This window comes from Lissotriton vulgaris, chromosome 8 (genome assembly GCF_964263255.1).
Source record: "Lissotriton vulgaris chromosome 8, aLisVul1.2, whole genome shotgun sequence".
Classification (NCBI taxonomy): domain Eukaryota; kingdom Metazoa; phylum Chordata; class Amphibia; order Caudata; family Salamandridae; genus Lissotriton; species Lissotriton vulgaris.
In genome coordinates, this window is record NC_141696.1 from 1399510903 (window position 1) to 1399535455 (window position 24553).

Here is a 24553-nt window from a genome sequence, read left to right on the forward strand (position 1 = left end):
AAAATAATATATATGTTTTAAATGTGGAATTCCAGGCCATTTGGATAACGACAGGAAATGTCCAGCTTTGGGACAAGTGTGTAGATACTGTAAATTAAAGGGTCATTATACAAGAATGTGTAGAACCAAAAACAAATACAAAAATATGAGGGCCCGATTCACAGAACTAACTTAAGACAAAATCCTAAACTTACTACTTTTGGTATTCACAGAAGTTAGGATTTTGTCTTAAGTTTGTCTTAAGACAAACTTAAGACAAACTTAAGACAGACTTAAGTTAGGATTTTGTCTTAAGTCGGTCTTAAGACAAACTTAAGACAAAATCCTAACTTCTGTGAATACCAAAAGTAGTAAGTTTAGGATTTTGTCTAAAGTTAGTCCTGTGAATCGGGCCCGAAGTTTTGATCATAAGAGTCAAAATGATGAAAATGTAAAAGAAGTTAGAAGTGATGTTGATGATGAGGAATATCTTTTGGCTGTGTATGAGGTTAATAACAATACAAAAGACGCACCATACTGTACTGTGGATATTGGTGGTAAAGATGTGAGAATTATGGCTGATTCTGGTGCCAGACACACTCTCATTGGGGAAGAATGGTTAAAAGAATTTTCCAACATGTCATTGTCACCTCCTTACATCGGATTGGTTGGGTATGGTAGGAAACCCATTGATGTTTTAGGGTTTTTTTTACAACCACTTTAAGTTTCAAAAGCAAAATTATCTCATCTAAAGTATATGTGGAAAAAGTTGGATCTTGTCTTTTGGGATGGCCTCAGCAAAGGGATTTAATGATCACTCCTGATCCTAATTACCCAGATAAGGCATTAGGGTATTCAGATTTGATTTTGCATGTAGAGTCTGACCCGACAGCAAAATGGGAACGGAGATTTCCTAATGTATTTTCATCCTGGAAATTGGGTCTTCTAAAAAGATTTGTTCATAAAATCATTCTAAAACAAACCACTGTCCCAAAGGTTCATAAGGTCAGAAATGTCCCTTTGCATCTAAGAGAAGCTGTTCAATCTGAACTTCAAAGATTGTGTGATCTTGATGTAATAGAGGAGATAGAACCCTCAGAGTGGCTATCTCAGTTGTTGTCGCACACAAGCCTAATGGTAAAGTTAGATTGTGTGTTGATTTAAGAGATTTGAACAATAATGTGTGGGTCGACAAGCATCCATTACCAAATATTGGTGAGATGTTTACGAAATTGAAAGGTGCATCCATATTTTCCACTCTTGATTTGTCTAATGCTTACCACCAAATTGCATTACATGAAGATAGTAAACATCTCACTTCATTCATTACTTCAGAAGGGGCTTTTAGGTATAAAAGAATGCCATTTGGATTAATTTCAGCATCATCAGTTTTTCAAAGAGTAATGCATAATTTGTTTAAGAACATTGAGAACATTTTATATTTTTAAGACGTCATTTTAATCTTTGCTTCTAATGCATCTGAACACACTGATATTTTACATAAAGTCTTATGCATTTTACAAGATAATGGGTTAACACTTACCAAAGAAAAATTTAAATTTGGTGTATCATCTGTTGATTATTTGGGCCACACTATAGACAAACATGGCATTTCTCCAAAACAAAATTTAATTAGAGCCATTGAATCTGCTCCTGATCCTGAAAACAAAGATCAGCTTAGATCCTTTTTTAGGACTTGCTGAATATTACGCACATTTTATACCATTATTTTTATGACAAAACTGTATATATGAGAAATCTAATGAAAAAAGCATATCATTTATGTGGGATGACAACTGCATAAAAGAATTCAGAGAATTACATTTTTTTTATTTCTGCTGCACCTGCATTAGCAACATTTGACACAGCATATAGCTCAATAATAGTATCTGATGCAAGCAATGTGGGCATTGGTGCGGTGTTGATGCAAGATCAAAAAAGTAATTTGGTCACCATAGGACTTGCATCTAGACCATTAAGGGGTGCAGAATTTAAATACTGTACTTTAGAAAAAGAGACACTTGCATGTTGGTGGGGCATTGAATATTTTCGAAAATATGTGTATGGTACTATTTTCAAAGTCAGATCAGATCATCGGCCGCTAGTTGATTTGTTCACAACAAAGGGATGTGGTAAAGCTACATCAAGAATTGCAAGATGGCAGTATAAGTTGCAAGACTTTCATTTCAAAGTGGAATACTTGCCAGGAATAAAAAATATATTGGCAGACTGTCTGTCAAGATTACCTGTACCTGATGATAATGTTGTTGAGGAAGATATTGATTTAGAAAATGTGATTTCTATTTGTGAGGTGTCAAAGGGATGCATTCAAGAAAAAGAATGGAAATTGTCATGCGAAAACGATATTACTCTCAAAAAGGTTGTTGAATATGTGAAGTCATCATGGCCCAGAAAAGCTGATTTAGCAGAAAATGCCCTTCCTTTCTTTCAGATTGCACATGAGTTGTCTTTGAAAGATGAGGTGTTGGTTAGAGGTTTACAGTTGGTTGTACCATGTGATTTACAACATTGTATTCCAGAAATGGCTCATGAAGGCCATCCATGCATGATTAGCATGAAAAGAAAAGTTAGAAGTGAATGTTGGTGGCCAGCAATGGATAAAGCCATAGAACGTAAGGTTAGAGATGCATGGAATGTTGTTTAAGTAATAAATCTCAGAAAACCATTACTTATGAACATCCTCCAATGTCTAGAACTAGTCGTGCATGGCAAACTGTATCATTGGATATTGCAGGTCCTTTGTGCTTTAATAAAAATTCAATGTATGCCATCATAGTTATTGACCAAATGTCGCAGTGGCCTGAAGTAGAAATTGTTTCCAGTATCACTCCTAAGGCGGTAATACAATTCTTAAATGAAATTTTTGAAAAAGAAGGTTTTCCTGAATCCATCACAACTGATAACGGTGTACAATTTGTATCCATTGAGATGAAAGAGTTCTTGGAACGTCACGGGATTGTTCATAAACCTGCTTCTGTGTACTATCCACAAAGTAACGGAATTGTGGAAATCAAATCAAATCAAAGGTGGATCAGAGTGTTTAAAGAAGGTTTACAATTAGCGATGTCTAATGGAAAGGATTGTAAACAAACCTTAAGTGAAATTCTTTGGTGCTACAGAAACACTCCTAGGGGTATGGGTGATTTAACTCCTTTTGAAAAAATGAGAGGAAGTAAATGTGTATCTAATATGAGTCAAACATGGATGAGAAATTTATTTATTGACAAGGATAATGAAAAGAGTGGATCTATTCAGAACGGTCAGGATAAGTCTATTCTTGTCAATATAAATGATTGGGTTCATGTGAAGAAGGGTAGGTTTGTCAAATCAGGAGAATCTAGGTTTTCGGATCCTCTGAAAGTTGTACGAGTTGGACGACAAGTTGTGGAATTATCTGATGGTAATGTGTGGAATTTATCTAAAATTGTTAAGATCCCACAATGGCTATGGCCTGATGAAATGTTAAATAAATCTGTTACCTCTGGGTTTTCCAAATCTGCTAATAATAGTAGAAATTGGAGAAAGTTCTCTAATACATTTGGTGAAATTCCATTAAATCAACATTTGCAACGATCACGTCAACGTCCTGTGTGGCACAAAGAATATTATGTTGCTAATTGATATCGTTTGTAATTTTCTGTATACCAACTATCGGGAAATTCTCAAGGTTAATAACTCATACTTATGTTTGCAGAGGTATTACATTTGTTTTTAGATGCTGTCTTATTGTAAACAAATGTTATTTATGTGCTTATCTATTATACATTTATTACAAGAAGAATACTGTAATGTATTTATTATATGTTACCATTTAGTTAGTTATATTATTTATTTGTTGTTTATTATCAGTATAATTGTTGAAATGTTTATGAAGGGAGATGTGTGGCATCTTGATGACTTCATCTGGAATCTGGAACATTGTGATGTTCGGGATTCCAGTGAAGTCAGTTAAGACCCAGGCTCTTTCATTTGATGTATCTTAATTTCTCTCTTAAATAAATAAGAGTTACTTACCTTTAATGCGTGAAGCTTCTTTTTCTTTACACATACATCACTCTGAATTTCACAAACATGTTAATTTGAATATCCAACATCTCTAACCTCACGCATAGTTAGTCACAAATGTAACAGTTGAGTGATGTTAGCATTCCAAGCAATTTGGATTTTTGTGCATTCGCTGCTTCATTTTGCTTTTATGTTCATGTACAAATAGTACTTCTTTACCCTTCTGTTTATGCCCAGAGAGAGAAAGATGTTTTGTGATTGGGGCCCCCAGTAAATTCAGTGAAAACTGCTGCCAGCAATGTATTCTGTGATCATGCTTATAACTGTGGCCATTGGCAACGACTTGACTGTGCAGTTAAGACATTTTCCGAGTAATAATGGATTTTCTGCACTTGCCACATAAACCAGCGTATGCTGCATATTTTGAATATTTTAACAAAATATGTTTTAAGCTTAGACGTTACAAAAGGAAATAAAGCACAGGGTGTAACACAGTGGCAGAGCCTTTTGAAGACCTAAAGTGGTCAGCTTTCTGCCGTTGATGGCTGTAGTCTACTAATAAACAGGAACAAATGAGGTGAAAATAGAAATCTCTCCATAGGGTATGGTGTATTGAGTCTTTTAGTTTCTCTTCTGAAGATATTTACAATATGCAATACACAATAGTATTCAGTAGCGCTATTCTTCTGGTGGAAGCGTGGTTGACAGTTCTTAAACTTGATTGGAATTGTCATAATGACCCAGCTATACCTTTCATTGCAACAAATGTGCAGGTGAATGTTTGTCTTCTATGAGCACAGCAATGCATGTTTTACACAAAGTATTCTACTCTGAGAGTTTGTATGTAGGTACCTGGGAATTCCTGAACAAGGGCCCTTCAAAGACATTATCCAATCCTTTACAAGAAGCAGAGGACAGCCAGTTCTAGTGTGTTGAGGGGTTCTGCTCCTTTAAGAGTTTGCAGGGAATTTGTAAATAAACTGGATTGCAGTGAAGAGACACAGCGCTCTCAGATGCCACTGGCTGCGTTGACCATCTTTGGCTTTATGGACTACGGATGAAAAGGGGAAGCTGGAGCCGAGCCTGAAAATGATGACCAGGGTGTGTGGACAGTCTTGGGTGGATCTGCTGAGGAATGGGGAGACTATCTGTGCAACAAAGCGCCAGTGTGTCTACACACTCTCTGGTGAGGACTGACACAATTGAAAGTGGTTATGTATATGCACATACTTGATTTGTGGAAATGGACTTAGGGAAAACCACTTGAGCAGAGCCGCCTCTCATCTCGGATCACCTTTTGAATGGTCTGCCCTTGTATCACAATATTCCCACCTAAGAAGAGCGAAGAAGTCAAGAGAAAAGGACCAGGGGCTGAAAGAAGTATATAGTGAGAAGTGAGGACCTGCATGGCTGATCTCCCTCTGAGCTTCCAATGACCAGTGCTCGTACGTGGGGGTTTTGATTATCTGCACAGTGTGAATGGACATGATGGAAGAAGAGGGTGCCAAACCTCAGAGGGACCTCTGTACTCATAGAGAGGGATCTAGAAAAAGCTCCATGATTAGCATAATGGAAGTCTACCAACAAACCACACAGCAAAACATTGCAAAGAAAACAAAACAAATGAACCCATTGTCCTTAAGAAGGATGACCTAATGAGCTGTTTCACAGCCCTCCAGAACTTTCTGAATGAAGGCTTTGCTGCACAATTGCAAATGCTGAAATCATAGGTGATATCAGCCCTTTCTGTTTTGGTCAAGTACATAGAAGCTATTGGAGATCGTGTCACAATAAATAAACATAGCATTGCTTGCCTGGGCACAGCTGTGGAAGCAAACTGAACTATTGCACCCAAGGTAGGAGATGAACTGAGAGAACTAAGTGATAAATACAGCAATCTAGAAGGCAGATTGCAGCGTGACATTCAGAGAGCGAGGAATGTGATTGAGAGAATAGATGTATTAGATATTGAGGAATTGTCTTGCCTACAGGACTATGCATTTGAGAAGCCACGCTGAAGTAACAACGGATATGTTCCCCTTGATGCAGGCGAAATGTCTGATAACATGGGGCTCACTAACCGTGATCTTAAGCAAGCCTACATCTGTTCAAATTGGGATTGAGAGAAGGGATTAAGAAATACCTAACCCAGGGGGTCTCCAACCTTTTTTTGTAGTGAGAGCTACTTCGGATTAGTGAAAATCATCGTGAGCTGCTGAAGGCTAAACAACTTGCGCATTGTTACCAGGCACCCCAATGCCCAGCTTCATTGACTGTAAGCCCGATGTCCAACGAGCCAGATACTATGGTTTGAACAAAATACTTTGACTAAGCACACTATAAAAAGGATGCCATGTGTGTCAGTGAGAGCGCGGCTTTGGAGATGTATGAATATGTCTGGGTATGAATGGGATACATTTGTATGGGTGACTCAGAGCCTGTGTCATATGCACTTGCAGCACATGACATACCATTTGCCATATGTGGCACCATTACATGTATAACACAAATATACAATCAATTAATTTTAAATAGGAGAAATGTAAAATGCAGAAAAATGGTCTATAAACATTTTCATAATATGGAGTATTTTTCTACACTTTAAATTTCTCACATTTAAAAAAAAATAGCTTAATTTGTCAGTTATATTTATGGCACAGTGTTTACTGGCCACTAGGAGTAGGGGGCCTGCTGTTTGTAAATGTGACATTTTGAAATGGGAGAAAAATAAAATGAAAAGTTCACTGAATCGTTAAGGTAACTTTTCATTTTAATTTTCTTCCATTCAAAAGCTTTCAGAAACATCATTTCGTTCAGATTCAATACTGAGTTGATAAGTACTTTTATTTAAGAGTTAAATACCTCTGTGCTTCAGTTGTTCACCTCTGTGCCTCAGCCCAAGCCTGGGTCATAAATCTGACTGAGCACTGCTCATTATCAGGCCCTGCTATCTGCAGTGCAAGGATAATAAGGTAAAATAAACACAGCCTTCCCTTAACTTTAAAAGCAAAATATGACCTTGTGCTTATTTAAAAATGAACTCAACTGAGCCACTCTGAAAGTGTCTGGTAGCTCATGATTGACTGGTTAGAGACACCTGGCCCAACCAAAGGCCTTGCAGACCTGAGCAAGGACTTTGAAGCTCAAGTGTGCCACAATTTGCTCAGATATTGACTTGGTGGAAGTAGTGGTGGAATATCGTGAGAATGCTAAAACGTCCCTTAAAGCAACTATATCCACCCTACGACTACAAACTGAGATCTGGTAACATGTTTACATAAAAAGGGCAGACTTGTGAGGAACTAGCCCCATTCATGAGCCACCCTGCTGATTGGTAGGGGTTAATACGAGCTGTAATGTCAACCACGTGCCTGGATATAGCCTCTTCTCAGGGGGAGGAATATATCAATATCTTACTCTGGTTGGCCTGTTGTTATGCTTTTGGGAATGGAGATGGTTGGATTGATGCGGATATTTACATTGTTTACACATTTTGGGAAAACAATGTTATTAGAAACTGTGCTCTCTTAAGGAAACCACTATCATTGTAATGGGTTCGCTGATATATCTTTTGCATGATGTGAATATGAAAATAAAATACAAACGATAAAACAAATATTGAACGATGCTCCAGGGAGTCAGGGTCACTGAATACTCTGAGGGAGCTTACATACCAGACTTAACATGCTTCTCATGGAAAAATTAGATAAATCACTACTATAGTGAATAAAAACGTTTCTATGAAAGGGCCAACAAGGAAGATACGCTTCTGGTGGCCAGACTACATATGGCTAAAGCTAAAACCAGAATACCCAATATAAGTTGCATTAGGGGCCAAATATCAACATTTGAAATTTGAAAACGAAAAAACTTTATCTCTTTCTTTAAAGATCTGTACACGGAATTCATATTGCTCCCCATATTCTAGATAAGATTTTCAAGACTTTTACTCTCTCCATATTAGGTGTGCAAGACAGAGATTTCCTAGAAGAAAAGCTTTCCAATCTGAATGTGTAAAACGTCATTAATAACCTACCTGCCAGTAAGCCCCCCAGGCAGATGGGCTGACAGGTGCTTTTCATAAATGTGTAGTGCTTTATTGGGCCCACAATTGACAAAAGTGTAGAATACAATTCGTTAGATGGGGAAGGTTCCCTCCTCAAGTAGATAAGCAGATTTTGCCTTTATATGTAAACTGGGTACCCCCATGGATACCTACTCCTGACACAGGCCCATATCGCTCCTTAATTAAGATAACAAATCTTAATGAGAATCCTAGCTAGCCACCTTCAAGGAGTATGTGCCTGATTGGACAGACCAGGCCAATCAGGCTTCATCAAACATAGTCACATATCAAATGATATTCTCTGAATCTTGCTCTGAATAAAAAAGGAATGAGACACTTCCTGATGTTCTTTCTATTGCTTGATACTGAAAAAGTGTTTGATTGGGTGAATTGGTCTTTCTTCTAACACATCATCATCAGCAGGTCTCGTGCTGGTGGTCAAAATATATACATATGAGCTCAAAACCTAAAAAGGTTCCTGTAGAAGAGGTAAAGAGAAGGGGGATGAACAGTACGCCAGGTAATAGCCGACACACTACTGTGGGTGGGAAGGGAAAAATAACTTTTTCCTAATATAACCCTCACTCAATCTAGTATTGACATGTTTCATCATCAGGTTCACCCCAACTCCTAAAGGTCGGGGTGGGTTCAACCATGTTTCAGGGAGCACTTCTGAAGACTGGGTGTATGGGGGCGCAACTTTAAAGATAAAATTCCTCTCCCACTCCAAAATTATCCTTTATCCGTGGGGTGGGAGGGAAGGTTAAAAACAAATGTAGGGCTGGGCAATGTGGATGGGCCTATGACCCTAGAACACCTACTGTTCACCCTCTTTACAGCTTCTACAGGAACATTTTGGGTTCCAGAGGAGATACTATTTAGATTTTGAGTATATGACGGAGAGGACGTATCCCTTCCATCCTCTTCATTGAGGACCTCTCTACCCTCCTAGGGTTCCCACCTGGGATCTCTTACCTCGTGAAACAGTATATATATATATATCTATGAGCTGCCTGCGCAACACCCAAACCCAGGGTTACAGAAAAGTGAAAAGCCATCCATCTTTCACTACGTAGAGGGATGAGAAAGATGTGTTCCCTTCCCTCTCCTCCTTTCCTACTGTTGGAGCCACTAGCAATTATGATCAGGGGTTGCGGGGCTGAAGGGAATACTGTTTGGTAATATGGATCTTAAAATATATATTTTTGCTGATGACATCTAAATAATACTGAGACAGAACTAATGGTTGAGCCCAAGAATTTGGAGATATGAGTCAATTTGAATTGATATTTGGATGTAGAGTGAATCCCTCTAAATCTGAAAAAGTGAAAGTATGCTTTGGACCGGAATACAGGGCACAACCCGAAAAAGTTTCCCCTTTCCATTAGGTGTTAGGAAAATATAATATTTTGGTGTTTTAATTACACCCATGATGCAAAGACGTTACAAGGGACATTCTCGACGTTTGAGTAAATTAAGAGAGACCTGCAAAAGCGGCGCCTGTAGTTGTCTGGACCCCCCCCCTTACCAAAGAAACAGATTAAGAGTCTGGGTGTATGGTTGGACTCTAATCTTAGTTTCTCTATACAATCGCGCAAAGTGGCTGCTACCTGCTATGGCCTGATCAGATTGATGAGGAAGATCTTGCCACTCCTTCCCTTTAACGCTAGAGGTCGGCTGGTGCAAGCCCTTATTTTATTGCGGCTTGATTATGCCAATGCGATCTACTTGGGTGCTCCACAGGTGATTATCAAGATCTAACAGGTTGTCTAGAACTGTGCTGCTCGACTTCTATTGAATGTTCCCAGGCGCACCTCAGCTAAGTCAGCACTTTGTCAGTTGCACTGGCTTCAAGTGCAACAAAGAATTTGGTTTAAGGCCATGTGTACCGTGCACAAATCCATTACCGGCAATGGACCCTCTGTGATCCTGCCGATGCTTCAACTGCATCAGGTCTCTCGGACACTTAGATCCAATAACAAAAAACTTTTGACAGTTCCTAGGATCCATCGGGCACGTATGGGTGGCCGACGCTTTTCTCTCCATGCGGCAAAACTATGGAATCGGCTCCCCAATTCTGTTCGCCTTGAACCTAATTATCTCCTCTTAAGGAAACTGCTGAAGACCTTTTTCTTTCCATAAGTAGCGGAAAAGTTCTAGCTGTCTTAAATGTGCTGGGATGCCCCAGGGTAGCCATGCGCTATAGAAATACGTATTAATTCATTCATTCATTATATCGTGGTTGAAAAGAGTAACAACATAGAAAACATTTACCATAACGTCTGTCACAGTTTCAAGAGCTCCACATAACAGATACAAGGGCAAACTATATAGTTTTCAAACATCCAGTGATAAATGCATTTGTAGTGGTAAAGACCCAGAATCTCCCAAAAATAAGGCAGCCCACAAAGGAGGGTGGGCGGGTGTCTGGGCCTCCTAAATCTGAAACTCAAAATATAGCAGCCCAACATGCGTGTGATTTTTTTGAGTGGTCCTTCAGGGAAATAGAAAAGTCTCTGGCCTGTCATGGAACATGCTTTGTTGAATGGATCTCCTTGGAAGGTAATCTGGCTAACCCCATGTCTTAGGCCAGCAGTGGCATATGCATCAGAAATACTGTGATGACTAATGATGATTTGGAACAAAATCTCACGAACACCTAACATACCAGTTTTCCACTCTCCATAGCTCAAACATATGCACCCCAATCATGATGGTAAATGTTGGACTGGTGTTGTGTGTATGATACCCAGCTCAGGTTTGGATGAGAATGGGCGGAGATAAATACAACTGCTGAGCCAAATAAAAAAACAAATGTTCTAGCAATAACAGCTGAATCTGCAAATATGTTTCTAGCACTGAGACAAAAGAAATTGAATGGGGCCTCAAAAAATGATGTTGAGACATATGCTGTGAAGCAGTCAACAGTGGTCCATTAGAAAATGGACACCCTACCTACATTGTTTGGTTGGTCAAGAATATTGTGGTCAATGTTCCCCATGGGAAATATATTGCATTATCTTGTCGACGATAGAGAGAAATTCAAGGCCATCTGTAACTCTGTAAATCACCGATAGACCATCTCAGATGCGAAACATCTTCCCTATCATGAACAAGGAAATCAAGGTTGTCCATAATAAGGAAGGAACATGAGCAGCTCCCTATGACATGCATGTGCATCTGGAAAACTCTACGGGGTGTATACCGCCAAGGCAGAAAGTAGGCAGTTGTATTAATCCAAGTACGTTTTTTCCTGCCAATAAAGTAATAACAATAATTTATATAGGTGGCTTTCTCAATGTTGTAGGAAAGCACTTGAGCAAAAGTTAATGTGCTCACTTTAAATTTACTAACATGATAATAAATATTCCTTTTTGGATTGGTATCCAGTGCCAACAGACAGGTGATTGACATGTTACTGAGAAATGTAAATGGAACAAAACATCAAACATGTTGACCCCTAATGACGTAGCTGTAAAGTTACTTAGATCACAGCCTGGTTTGTATCACAGTGATGGATGTGACGTGGCAATGCCTTTGTACCTTATCTAGTAAACTTGAAGATATGAGAAAATCAGTTCTATAGAGACTAGAATGCATCTGGATTCGATGTCATGCTTAGCATTGAGTCAGTGATGCATTTTTATGTTTCTCATTCATATTTTTACATTGCTTGTTTCTTTCCCATAAAATATGATTTAAGCCCCAACGCACTTTTTCTAACATCTGCATATTTGACATAGCTAGCCTCGCAACTCGAGGAAGCCTCTTTACGTGGAAATTCAAAATGATCTACAGGAGACGGTGATTGTGATTCCTGAGCACATTATAGCTAATAATGCTGCTATCCACTGGCCACCAATAATGATCTCCCACAGAATACTGCCCCTTCCATCATTTCTCAAGCAGAAGCAAAGCATCCACACTGGTTTATAACCTCTTACGAGGACATACGCCATATTCTACCTGTATCCACTCCCTCCTTTGCCACACACAGAAGAATTGACCACTTCCTCTCCTCTCCAGTATGTTGCATCTCTTTTCCAATAGAGAACTCTCTCAGCAGAGTTCAGGGAAGTTGGGGGTGAAGTCCTTTTGTTCCTGGGACTTCAGAACAGGGAGCCAGCTCTTCTCAGGCCCTTCAAGACAGGGGAAACAGCACAACAGCAAAGTCCTTCCCCTCTCCTTGACAGCAAAGCAGCAGGTCAGTCCAGCAGAGCAACAGCAGGACAGTCTTCCTTCTTCAGATTCAGCTTTCTCCTTGGCAGAGGTTCCTTCTTGATTCCAGGATGATCTAATTTTCCGTTGTCAGGGGTCCTGTACATATACTTCTTAAAGTCTTTGTTCTCTTTGTGCATGTGGGCCCTGAGCCCGGCCTGAACCAGTTCTGGGTGTTTCTTGTGTACTTTGTTTTCCTGGCTTCTCCTTTCCTTTCAGAGTGAGAGGCAGGGTCGTCAGACGCCCAGCAGGAGGTGGAGCCAGCTCCTGTCACTCTCAAACCAGACAGTCAATACACAAACAGGCCAAGGCACACAGAAGGGTCAGACAAGAGAACAGCAACTTTCTAAAAGTGCTGTTCTCAAACACAGGATTTAAAAACAACTTTTCCTAAAAGATGTGTTATTAAATTCTGAGTTCAGGGATACTAGACTCTTATTTTCTATCTTGTTCCCATGGGAAGAAATGCTGGTAGCCACTGTAGCCGGCATCCCCCATGTTAATCTATGGAGCAAGATAGCCTTACAATAGTGAAAAACGAAAATGGCTGCCTTTCACTACCAGAGCATGTCACCTGCACCAGTACATGCTCTATCATTCACATACACTGCACCCTGCCCAGGGGGGTACCTTGGGCCTTTCATAGGGGTGACTGATGTGCACAAAAAGGGAAGGGTTAGGCCTGATCAGTGGGGACACTGACCAGGAGGACACAGCAGTTCCTAGACTGCACACAGGCACTGCAGTGGCAGGCCCGAGACACCATTTTAGAGCTACTCATGTGGGTGGCACAATCAGTGCTGCAGGCCCACTAGTAGCATTTGTCATCACCAGCCCTGGCACACCCCGTGCAACTTACTAGGGACTTCGTGGAGATACAAATATGCCAATCGGGTATATCCAATCATGATAACAATTTACATAGGGAGCACTGACACTCTGGCAGTGATCAGCAGTGGCAGAGTGTCCAAAGCATCTAAACCAGCAAAAACGAAATCCAGCACAGCATCAAAAATACAGGAGGTAGAGGTAAAAAGATAGGGGGAAACCACGCCAAAGATGCCAGGTCTAACATCACCTAAACCACAAAGGTAGTGGAAGTGACTGCTTTCATTTTGCTTTCACAATAGTATCAAAAGAAGTGACATCACAAGCTTTTGGAGGCAAAATGGCAATTTGCCTTTTGAGCCCTGGCCCTCCTCGAGCAGCATTTGTTGCTAGGCAGCATCCTATGGTGGTCTCCTATGCCAGGCCCTGGTTCCTACATCAAGTGTGGAATTAATTAAATATATGTCAAAGGTCGCAGTTCATGGTTTTGTTTTGATCAGCAGTAGTACTGATTGAGACACATGAACATTGCTCATCTCAAAGGTAATTTATGAATAAATAAATAAATAAATAAATAAATAAATATAGCTGCCCAAAATGCGTGTGATTGTTTTGAGTGGTCCTTCAGGGAAATAGAAAAGTCTCTGGGCTGTCATGGAACATGCTTTGTTGAATGGATCTCCTTGGAAGGTAATCTGGCTAACCCCATGTCTTAGGCCAGCAGTGGCACATGCATCAGAAATACAGTGATGCCCTCTCATACAAAGGACCTGTCCTCTGGAACTCCCTGCCCCCTCTGCTGAAACATATCACCAGTCTTGAATCTTTCAGAAAAAATCTAAAAACATATCTCTTCACACTGCCTTAGACAAATTCTCCCTACTCTACAGCCAAAAGCCAAAAGTGATTAACCAGTGGAAGCACAAGCGCAGAGATATCCCTTCGGGAATTGAATCAGGCGCTTTACAAGACTATAAATAAATAAATAAATAAATAAATACATTTGCATATGCACGACGTGCACCTCATATGTGCACATTGCCTTGCACACACAGATGTGCCCTAGTGGCAACATCTGTGCTTGGTGGCATACTAAAAGGTGTGAAAAGTGTAGACTTCAGGGAATCTTCATTGAACAAGACATGCACTGAATTCCGAGCCAGGTGCCCCTCCGTTTCCTCTGGCAGCAGGGCTGAATTAGCACCAGGCTGCTTCCGCGAAGTGTGCAATGTAGGCAGGAGAAGGAAACGTCAATGCAATATAATGTATTGACATGTATGGACCCTAAAAGGCTCCGGTATACAGGTTGCAAATACCAACATAGGAGTAGCCCTAGAAACTCTGTGTAGGGCTAAAGACACATACGCCTTTTCTCTGCAAATGCTACATTACTCCCCCTGTATCACACGCTTTCCTCAGGCATTCTGTGTGAGTGTGGGTGTTAGATGTGTGGGAGGCTGCTGAGACGAATATACATATCAGATGCTCCACAAAAGGCGTGAAGCAGAGCATCTCTGGGACGCTCCGAGCTGTTTTCATTCTTGGACAGGATGTAATAGGCTGATAAAATTGTGCTTTAAATATTGCATTTATGGTACCATATCATTAGATATCAATAAGTCCGCGTCAAATGAAGCATGCAAGCGGTACAACTAAATTCACATATTTATTTTTTAAATGAATTAGTCAAGTAGATCAGTGTTAATAAAGGCTTATCGTTTACTTGTTGTTAGGATTCTATCTTTTAATTTGCCTGTGTGGAAATCCATCCTTTTGCAATATTCCCCCACTTGCTTTACTTCGACCGCTGGTGCTTTCCGCAGTGGTTGATGGGCTGCTGTACAAACCTGAGCCATATATGCTCTGTTTGATTGGGAAATAGTTTTTAATTTCAGATTGACCTTCTGTCACTCTCCCACATTAGATGCACCTCCACATATCACTGGTGCAGCTATACACAATGCAGGTAAGTACATGTTTTCTCTCTTTCACCTAAACCTAGCATGTGATTTTAGGTTACATGATTGGTATGCAGTGGAGGCCGCAGGATGTGTACCCAGTGTGTACATGTTTGTCAGCGGACATATTCAACATCTGTAAATTCCACAATGGAATTGCAAATGGATATCGATCGATATAAGGAATGGACATGTTGTAGGCATCCTTTCCAGATACCGAAAGAATATCTAATGTATCAATGTTTTGCTAGATCAATCTGAACACGCAAACATTGTATTTACCAACCCCTCAAAGGTGGTGGTAATGCATTCACGAAAGGTGCAGCATTGCATTCCCCTTCGTGAATGCAAATAAAAATGTTTCTTGAAGGGTAGGCACTGGTCCACTGGACCACTGTTAACTCTTATACAAACAAACAAAAACGTAAAGTCCCGTTCCCTTCAAAATAAATATGCTGCATTAAAAAAAGTTGACTTAACTGAAAGGCAAACACAGGCATTGTGGTCTGCTAGCTGCAGCAGACGACAATCAATCACTGTGATGGCCTCCAATTGTAGTGAGTTGCATTTGGATGTATGTCGTTACAACGCATACTTTTACAACGCATACCTTTACAACGCATTTTTTACACCGCAACATCCATTACAACACATTCCATTACAACGCATTCCATTACCATGAAATCTTTGAAACTACCTTTACAAAGCATTCCACTACAACGCATACTACATTTACAACGCATACCATTACATTGCATATATGGTAAGTATTGGATAGTGTAGGGGTAAAAATTACTATTCTAACTCCAAGGGGTGCTACAGTAGGGTAAGTATTGGATAGTGTAGGGGTACAAATTATTATTCTAACTCCAGGGGGTGCAACAGTAGGGTAAGTGTTGGATAGTGTAGGTATGCATTGTAATAGTATGCGTTGTAATGACTGCGTTGTAAAGGTATGCGTTGTAGTGGTATGCATTGTAGTGACATACGTTGTAATGGTTGCGTTGTAATGGCATGCGTTGTAATGAATGTTGCGGTGTAAAAGTTTTGTTGTAAAGGTAGTGCGTTGTAAAAGTTGCATTGTAAGTGTTGTTTCCCATTACATTTTGATGCCTACCTCATTCATATTTATGAGGTAGGCAGGATTGTGACCCGCTATGATTCAGATTTTTAAGAATCAACCTATCAGCACATTATTTAGTTCATAAAAATCTTTACTGTGCCAAAAGTAATATCCCCAATTTGAGATCAGTATTTTGCAACCACATATTCGTACCTCTGGCCCTAAATGTGGTAACCTATTATAAGAAAGAGCTGTAAAAGCATATTTTTAGTATATTGTTAATGTTGTTTGAAAAGACTATTAGTAATGCTCGATATGTGTTTTCTGTAACCCTTCTGGTAGTTTGCAGTATGACATATACTCTGCCTGAGCAAAACTGAGTGAGCCCTGTGAGAGTGTGTGTGTATATAGCTACATATATGCAAGTGTGTGTATGTAAGTGTATATATATGTATCTATACATACACAACGCCTCAGTTTCTTAATGAAAAATACCAATGCCAAGCCCAATTCCTTTCAGCGTGGATGTGTTTTATTTCATACAGCGAAAACGCCTGGCGGATTTCGGAGCAGCCGCTTCTTGGTCATTCATATATATTCCTTTCTAGAATCACACTCTCACACTCTTTACTCCCCTTCCTGAGCCTTCTATTTAGTATATTGTAGGGCAGGACACAATATCCATGAAAGAAAATGGAAAAATGTACAGAGACTCCAAGTAGGACTCTTGGGATCGTAGTAGTACTTTTGCTATTTAGAACAGTGAACATTTAGACTCTCTAGAACCAGCCACCAGAGAAAGCCAACACCAGTAGACAGTCTGTGGTATTAGAGGAGAGGAACAAGCTCTACACAGCTAAGCCAGCAGCCACTGATAATAGCAATAGCGGCTCGCAGAGGTAACACTGTGTGGCGGGGGTTCGGCTGGGTGGGTGGTACTGAAATCCAACATACGACGGCAAAGGTGAGCGTAAATAAATAAAGAAATATCTGCCGTCTTATGTCGGACTCCACTACCCCTCACCCAGCCCGCCACCGCCGGCCTCACCGCCCCACAACATTACCTCTGCGAGCTGCTACTAGATAATAGGACCTTGGCGCATGATATGGTAGGGTACCTTTGTTGTCATAAAGCTTGAGCCCATGAAAGAAAATGCGCCACACTGCCTAAACTAAAATCTGAGAGAGAGAGGTTCCACAATGTCATTAGGACTGGCTAGTAGCTGAGGGTTTTGCTGCATACACTACCAGGCTGAGTAACCACCAAGGAGAAAATCTTCCTGGAACAGAAACAAAAGAGGAAACATCCCAACTTTCGGCATTGAAAATGCATACCTGCTTTCGGAGTGCAGAAAACTGGCTTCAACTTTCTCTTAACATTTCAGCTTGGGACACCCACTGGTGAGAAGGAAACTGAGCTGAAAACTCACCAAGTGAATGCAGATTTGTGACATAGTAAAACACACTAATCTAATGTGTAAAGGGCTAGACACTCCTTGGACCAGACAGGTCAGTACGAGAGTCACGCCTGTTAATGATTTCAGGTCACAGATGAGGATGATTAAAACATTCCAAACTCTTCAGCCTCACTGTCCTGTTCATACGTGATTCAACAAACTCAGGAACTTCCTTCCATGCCTCAACCGGCAACTACATAACTAAGATTAAATATTTTGTTTCTTTTCATGTCTATGCAATGACACAATATTTTAGTAACAATTATAATGTACATATTGCCCACAAGTGCACCCAGGAGAATAAATACAGCTCTCATTATCTTTCAAAACCTTGGTGAGTGCCCAAGTTTCTACTAGCCACCTTTATGTTATGTTATATTATAACTACTTTTATAGCACTCAGCTGCCCCAGCGAAGGGGCGTCTCGGCACTTACAGCAGCAAAAGGGAAAAGCAGCTACAGAGGCCCAGTAAGACATAAACCCAAGAGATATTATTTTTGGGGGAGAAAGAGATGAGTCTTAACTTCCTTCCTGAAGGTCAGTAGGTCGTTCAATTCTCGTATGTGGATCGGTAGCGAGTTCCACAGTTTTGCTGCCAGATAGCGGAAGGAGCGACCCCCTGCTCTACAGCGTTTAATGCGAGGCACCATGACCAAGTGCTGCCCCATGGAGTGCAAGCACGAGACGGGACTATGGGGCTAGCAGGTTGTTGAGTATTTTAGGGGTGGCCAGTTTCAGGATTTTAAAAGACAGACACAGCGTCTTAAATTGAATCCTTTGTGCCATAGGGAGCCAGTGAAGCTTCCGGATGGTATTGGCCGCAGAGCAGAACCACTGAAGGCCAACTAGGGCCCTGGCAGCTGCGTTCTGGATATGCTGCATCCGGATGATTTCGGCTTGATTTGCCCCCAGAAGTAGGGAGCTGGCGTAATCCAGACGGGAGAGGGTAGTTGACTAAATTATCAGCTGCCTGGTGGATGCATCACTCTCCATCGCACTGCTATAACTCTACATTTTTTGTAATGCCTTCTGTAGCACATTTTCTCATAGGTGTCACACTTTGTTGAATAAATTATGCATTCTTATCTCACAGCTCAGCATGCAGCAACAACACATCTCCATGAGGCTTAGCTTGTGATACTTTAAACAAATACTGATTTTGAAGACTTGAAAATCTGAAAAGAGCATAGATTCCATTTTGCCCGCAGGAATGGCTACTTTTCAGTTTTTTCAGTTTTTTCGTAGACATCTGTACAGATATTTCCAAATTCAAGAGCCCCATACATCATAAAAATCGATTAAAAAAATGTATACAATATTGCAAGCTGCACCCAATAAAGATCAAATAGGAGGCAACCAAAAGCAACATTATTTAGAGCAGTGGTGGATAAGGAAATATTTCCAATCTGTAAAGTGATTTCCAAGGGCACGAGATAAGGGAGCAGAGGAGAGGAGAGGCAAGGAGCCTTAGTAAGCAGAACATTCCTTAATCTCAGGAAGACAAAAAGTTTACCTCAAACTCCAAGGTGCAACATCCTGTGGCTTGCCTCCATCATTGGTGTATCTGAAGGGAACAAAATATCTCCATCAAAATTCAATCATTTGAAATGACATAATCAGAAGAATTGAATAATGAGCCAATGTGATTTAGAAATCTCAAAACTAAATTCTCATAGTTTCATCTAAAATCATGAGTTGCATCGAGAAGCTCCAGCTCGTATTTATAATCCATCTGCATCTTAAAGGCCTCCTTCTTTCTCTCATCAGACATACATAAATGGAACTATCTGTGTGCCAAGAGCTAAATAGGAAAAGAGCAGTTTCATGAAACTTATCTCTGCTTGTTTTGTTAGAACCACCTCGTGTCCCTATATATTATCAAACGTTTTATGCACCCAGGTACCTGTGCAGCCAATTAAAAATGACAAATACTTTCCACCAAAACATGGATTTGCTAAGTATCCAGGATAAACTTCCAAGAGAAGAAGACATAAGGATATCTTGAAAAGTACTCTAACACATTTGATAACTATTTCACAATGTACAGATTGTGTGTGCGCGTAGATTCATACATTTAAAGTGTTGGAAATTTCACATTATGAATGTCTCCAAAGTGTGAAACTCAGAATAGTCGGTTCGGGTTCGGGTATGTGGAATTTCAGCACATACCTTCCTTGGTTAGAAATATAACCCCACAATTCTGTGCTCATTACATGAACGTTAAGCATGGGCGAATTTTGCGAATCTCGCGTTCGCGAATTTTGCGGATTTGCGAACTCGCAATCCGCAAAATCCCCGAATTCCCGCGAATTTGCGGATTTTTTTTTTTTTTGTGTTCGCCCGTGTTTCTGCCAGTTCGCGAGGGTTTTTACAATTTCGCAATTTGCGAACTTACCTGTCGGGTCGCAAGTTTTGCGAACTTGTTTTTTCTACGTGTCCAGCCTGTTTGGGACACTCTTCTTCATCACTGCCACTCTCTGTCACCACTGCCACTCTCTGACTACTCATGCCACCCTCTGGCCCACCCATGCCACCCTCTGTTTCATCACCACACCCTCTGGTTGTCCAGCGTACATTATTTTCGGCAAAGCAAAGCACACCTTCCCTGCCTCAAGTGACCTGAATTAATTTGGGGCTGATTAATGTGTCACAGAATATTTTTTTAGCTGGCACCTGCTTCCTTAGTGCGCCCTGATTAGTGATCTTTTGCACTTGCTAAGTGCTTTCATTGTTGCAAAATTAGTTACAACACCTGCCCTGCCCCAACTGACAATAATGAATTAGGGGCTGATTAATGGATTTTAACTTCCAGCCTGGCTCCTGCTTGTCTCCCTTAGCTGTAATTCAGGACCTTTGTGGCATATGTGTAACTATTCTGAGGTTCAGAGCAGGGTCACATAATAGTTGCAACTGGCAACTGAACTCTGGAGGGGCCCCTCAGGAAGCACTACAGGAAATGGCTACTAATGATGAGCCTGAACTTTTGAACCTGGTAAGTAGTTTCAGTTTTGCTAAGATCGTATTTCTGCAATTTAGCACTTATTCGCGGGGCGCGAAGTTGTACTGGGAAGCCGCGAACTCACGCGAACAGTGCGAGCAGTGCGAGCAAAATCCGCTGCTCGCGGATTTGCGGATTTTGCGGGAGATTCGCGAATCTCGCGGATTGCGAATTTCCCGAAAATCCGCAAAATCCGCGAGCGAAACGGATTTTCCGCCCATGCTTAATGAACGTACATGTAGAACTACCTACAGTCGCCCTTAACACATAAACAGCAAAGAGCCACAGCCTGGGTTTTTTCCCTAGTAATTCCAATCTATTATGTGCTCAGACCTACACCAGGCAAAAGGAAAAGACATTTGTGGATAATGGGGTGGCTATGATTATGAGATATGTTATAGAGTGTATGCATAGCTGCTTATTGGTGACCACAAAACCAACGTGCAGCAGCTAAATACGCCTCTCGAGTGGCAGAAAGTTAAATCGTGAGCCAACCTTGGTTTGAATTAGGCTTGATAAAACAATCAATTACTACAGTGCATTTTCTTAAGAATGTGCCACCGATTTAGATTGTCAGAGGACAGCACACTAGCAGCACACGTCTTTTTTTAAATAAACCTGGTAAACTCGAAATCAATCTGTAGACGCAGTTTTTGGTGATGCTTTGCGGTCACCGCAAGCCTCTGACCTATGGAACATCAGCATTTCATCTTCTGAGTTCATAAACTCCTTTATAGATCCACCAGGCTTCTTTAAATGCAAGAAGACAAAGAGAGCCTGGCAAAGCATGTTCATGCCTGGCAAAGTATTAACTCTCACGTTTCTCTAAAGACACAAGCATATTTAAAGTAGGGTTTTCACACCGCCATAAACTTAAATTAATGTTCCTTTCGCCTAGGTATGCAGCTAGCTCTGGATCAATTAATCAATCAAACAATCAAGTGTCTTGTAGAGTGTGACTACTCACCCGTAAGGGTCTCAATGAGCTGGGGGTGGGAACTGTTGATCCGTCAGAGGCACTGTGGTTCCGTCGAAGAGACAGGACTTGTGGTCCTTCTTGAATTGAGGCAATGCCAGTGATTGCCTGAAGTGGAGAGGCAGCATGTTCCAGATTTTTGCTACCTGGTAGGAGAGGGATCCGTGGTCTTTCTGATGTGTGGGTCGGTGGCCAGGGCAAGCGGGGTAGAGGGGAGATCTCTGGTGGGTACGTGGAATGCGAGGCAGTGGTTGAGGTATGCAGGTCCTGTGTCATGTAGGGCTTTGTAGGCGTGTGTGATGAGCTTGAATGTGATTCTGTTGTTGACTGGGAGCCAGTGGAGGTCTCTCAGGTGGCCAGTGATGTGACTTCGGCAGGGATTTTGAGGATGAGTCTGGAAGGGATGTTCTGAATGTTCTGCTGTTTTTGAGGAGTTTCTGGGTGATGCCGGCATAGTGTTTGCCATAGTCGAGTCTGCTGCTGTGCTCATGAGTCCCTGGGTGACCGTCTTTCTGGGCTTGATGGGAATCCACTTGGAGATCTTTTAGAGCAGGCACAGTGTGAGGAAGCAGGCTGATGAGACGGCATTGATCTGGCGATTCATAGCGAGTGAGGAGTCCAGGGAGATGCCAAGGTTTCATGCACGGTCTGTGGCTGTGGGGGAGTTCCAAGTGCTGCAGACCACCAGGAGTCATCCCAGGCGGAGGGGGTGGAGCAGAGGATGAGGACTTCGGTTTTCTTTCGGTTGAGCTTGAGGAGGCTGTCCTTCATCCAGATAGCAACCGCCTTCATCCCGTCATGGAAGTTGTTTCTTGGCGACTGCAGGTTTGTTTGTGAGGGAGATAATCAGCTGGGTGTCGGCAGTGCAGGAGACAATGTTGAGTCTGTGGTTCCTGACGATGTCTGCGTGCTGGGCCATGTCGATGTTGGATCACGTACCACATTGGCCTTAACCGGCAAAGACATATTGAAGAATTTGGACCCCAGCAAAGCTAAGGGCAGGAAGGCTGCTGCCCCACTTCAACTGTTGCCTCTGAGACGACGAGCATTGTGACCTGGTTCACATCCTAAGTGGCTGCCCCACTGTCCGTCCCTTATGAGGGGCAGTTAGTGTCACACTGAGTGAGGTCCTGGCAATCCCTTTGCCGCTAGCCCGTCCCTGGATCCAACTCCATGATTTCAACGACTCTCCCACTATGTCCCGCTATGATTGCCAGGTGCTTGCACTGGCGTTCTCCCCTCCCCCACGCATGAGGAGTGGCTCTCAGACATGCACTGGACGGCCTTGTATGGGCAAGACATTTATAACCTACAGGGCATGGTGGAGACCTTCCTTTGTACTTGCACGTCCTTCTTGCAGAACGCCAGGCACTGAGCACTGGTTGACTGGTAGGTAGGTCTGCATGGCTTTCATGGGCCCCAAACTTTAGCCCCATTCCAGCCGGCTGCTTCATGGGTTTCTTCCGCCATCACAGGCCCGTCTTTTGTCCCCCTTCTTTCCTTGTGTCGGCCCTCACCTCCTCCTTTGCTCCTCTTCTTACTCCTTATGGTTCCCCCCTTTCCTCCACTCTTTCCCCTCACTATGTTCTCTTATTTCATTTGCCCTTCCATTCTTCTCATTCTCCTCTTGCTTATACTGCCTTTTTCACCATGACCTGGAACCCCCAGCATTATCCTCCCCTGTCTTCCCTTTGTACCCAGATTCACCTGAGTGTCATCGGAGTTCCCGAGCCATGGCGTTGCTGCAGTATTGTATCCTGCTTGTATCCTGTGTGTGCCCATGTGTTTACTGGTTTCTGCGGTCTGCCCCTGCACTGTACTGACTGGTGCACCCTGTTGATCTGGTTTATTCCCGGTTAAGCCTGAATAAAGAAATAAGAGACATGAAGTCATCCAAAAATTGTATTCCCCCACTGCCTTGTAAAGACATACCCCAAGGGTATGACACTCTTTCTAATAGCCCTCCAAATGTTTTGTCTACTCTTTCTTCTAAGCACCTCGCGAGCACTTCCATAACTTTGTGTATATTTTTGTGGACTGCTACCCAGCCGCGGTATTTTTTAAGGATTTAGTTAAGGGGTATCTCTTTCCTACATTCGCCTGTTGTATACTATTATTTCTGACAGATATAAGCTGGCTATACATTTAACCTTCTTTCAAACTATGTATCCAGACACCCGGAGCCACCATCGCAGGATCACAAATTTATCTATAGAAAACACTGAATTCATAATATTGGCAGCTAGTTCATTCATCAGTAAACAGCCATGACCCCAGGGAAGTGCATGATTGTATTTAGCATTGCTTTTGTTTAAACTGGCTCTTTCGGTTAAGGGAAAAAAAGATTGTGATGAATCAGAATTGTCACTTTAAAAACATTTGTTTTTGACAGTGCTTTCAGAGGATGATAGCTTGGCCTTTAGAAGAATGAGGGTAATTACATCTCAGAAGGATTTGCATTATATTGCAGACCTACAAGTAACAATCCATTATCCTGGCAAGGAATATTTGTCAGTGATCTTGAGCTAATAATATTCAAACTGACTGCACCAGGAAATTAACCCTTGAAGTGTGAGAGAATGCCTCAATTTATCCTGTATGAAATGCATCTCTACTTGAGTTTCAACTATTTGCAGATATGCACCTTATGGTGCAGAACCATAAGGGGATTATTCCAAAATGGTGGCACCAAATGATCATAACAACTTGTCCTCTCCCATTTAGATCATATAATACACAGTACACACTTCCTCCATCATCTGGTTGAATTATGCACGACTCTGACTATCAAGATGCAAGATTAGATGCCATTATTCAGGTCTCACCCATGCCCAGAAATTTTTGCCAAGGGGAGTGGCCATCCGGGTGTAGAAAGTAGTGTAGAGGCTCCTTATTAGAAGGATCAGTGGGAAATGAAGGTGGCAGTTAGAAGGCCATTGTCAAACACCACTCTTATATCCTGATTACTAGAAGGAAAGCGTCC

General features: G+C 41.6%; 1 protein-coding gene across 1 annotated transcript in view; it reads right to left on the reverse strand.

Moving 5' to 3' along the window:
- Positions 1-24553, reverse strand: part of KCNJ6 (potassium inwardly rectifying channel subfamily J member 6) — a 1175059-nt gene that overhangs the window by 850514 nt on the left and 299992 nt on the right. Inside the window, exon 2 of the mRNA XM_086935411.1 lies at positions 19110-19160. The gene's annotated coding sequence lies outside the window, so the exon portion shown is untranslated. The remainder of the gene's footprint in view (positions 1-19109; positions 19161-24553) is intronic.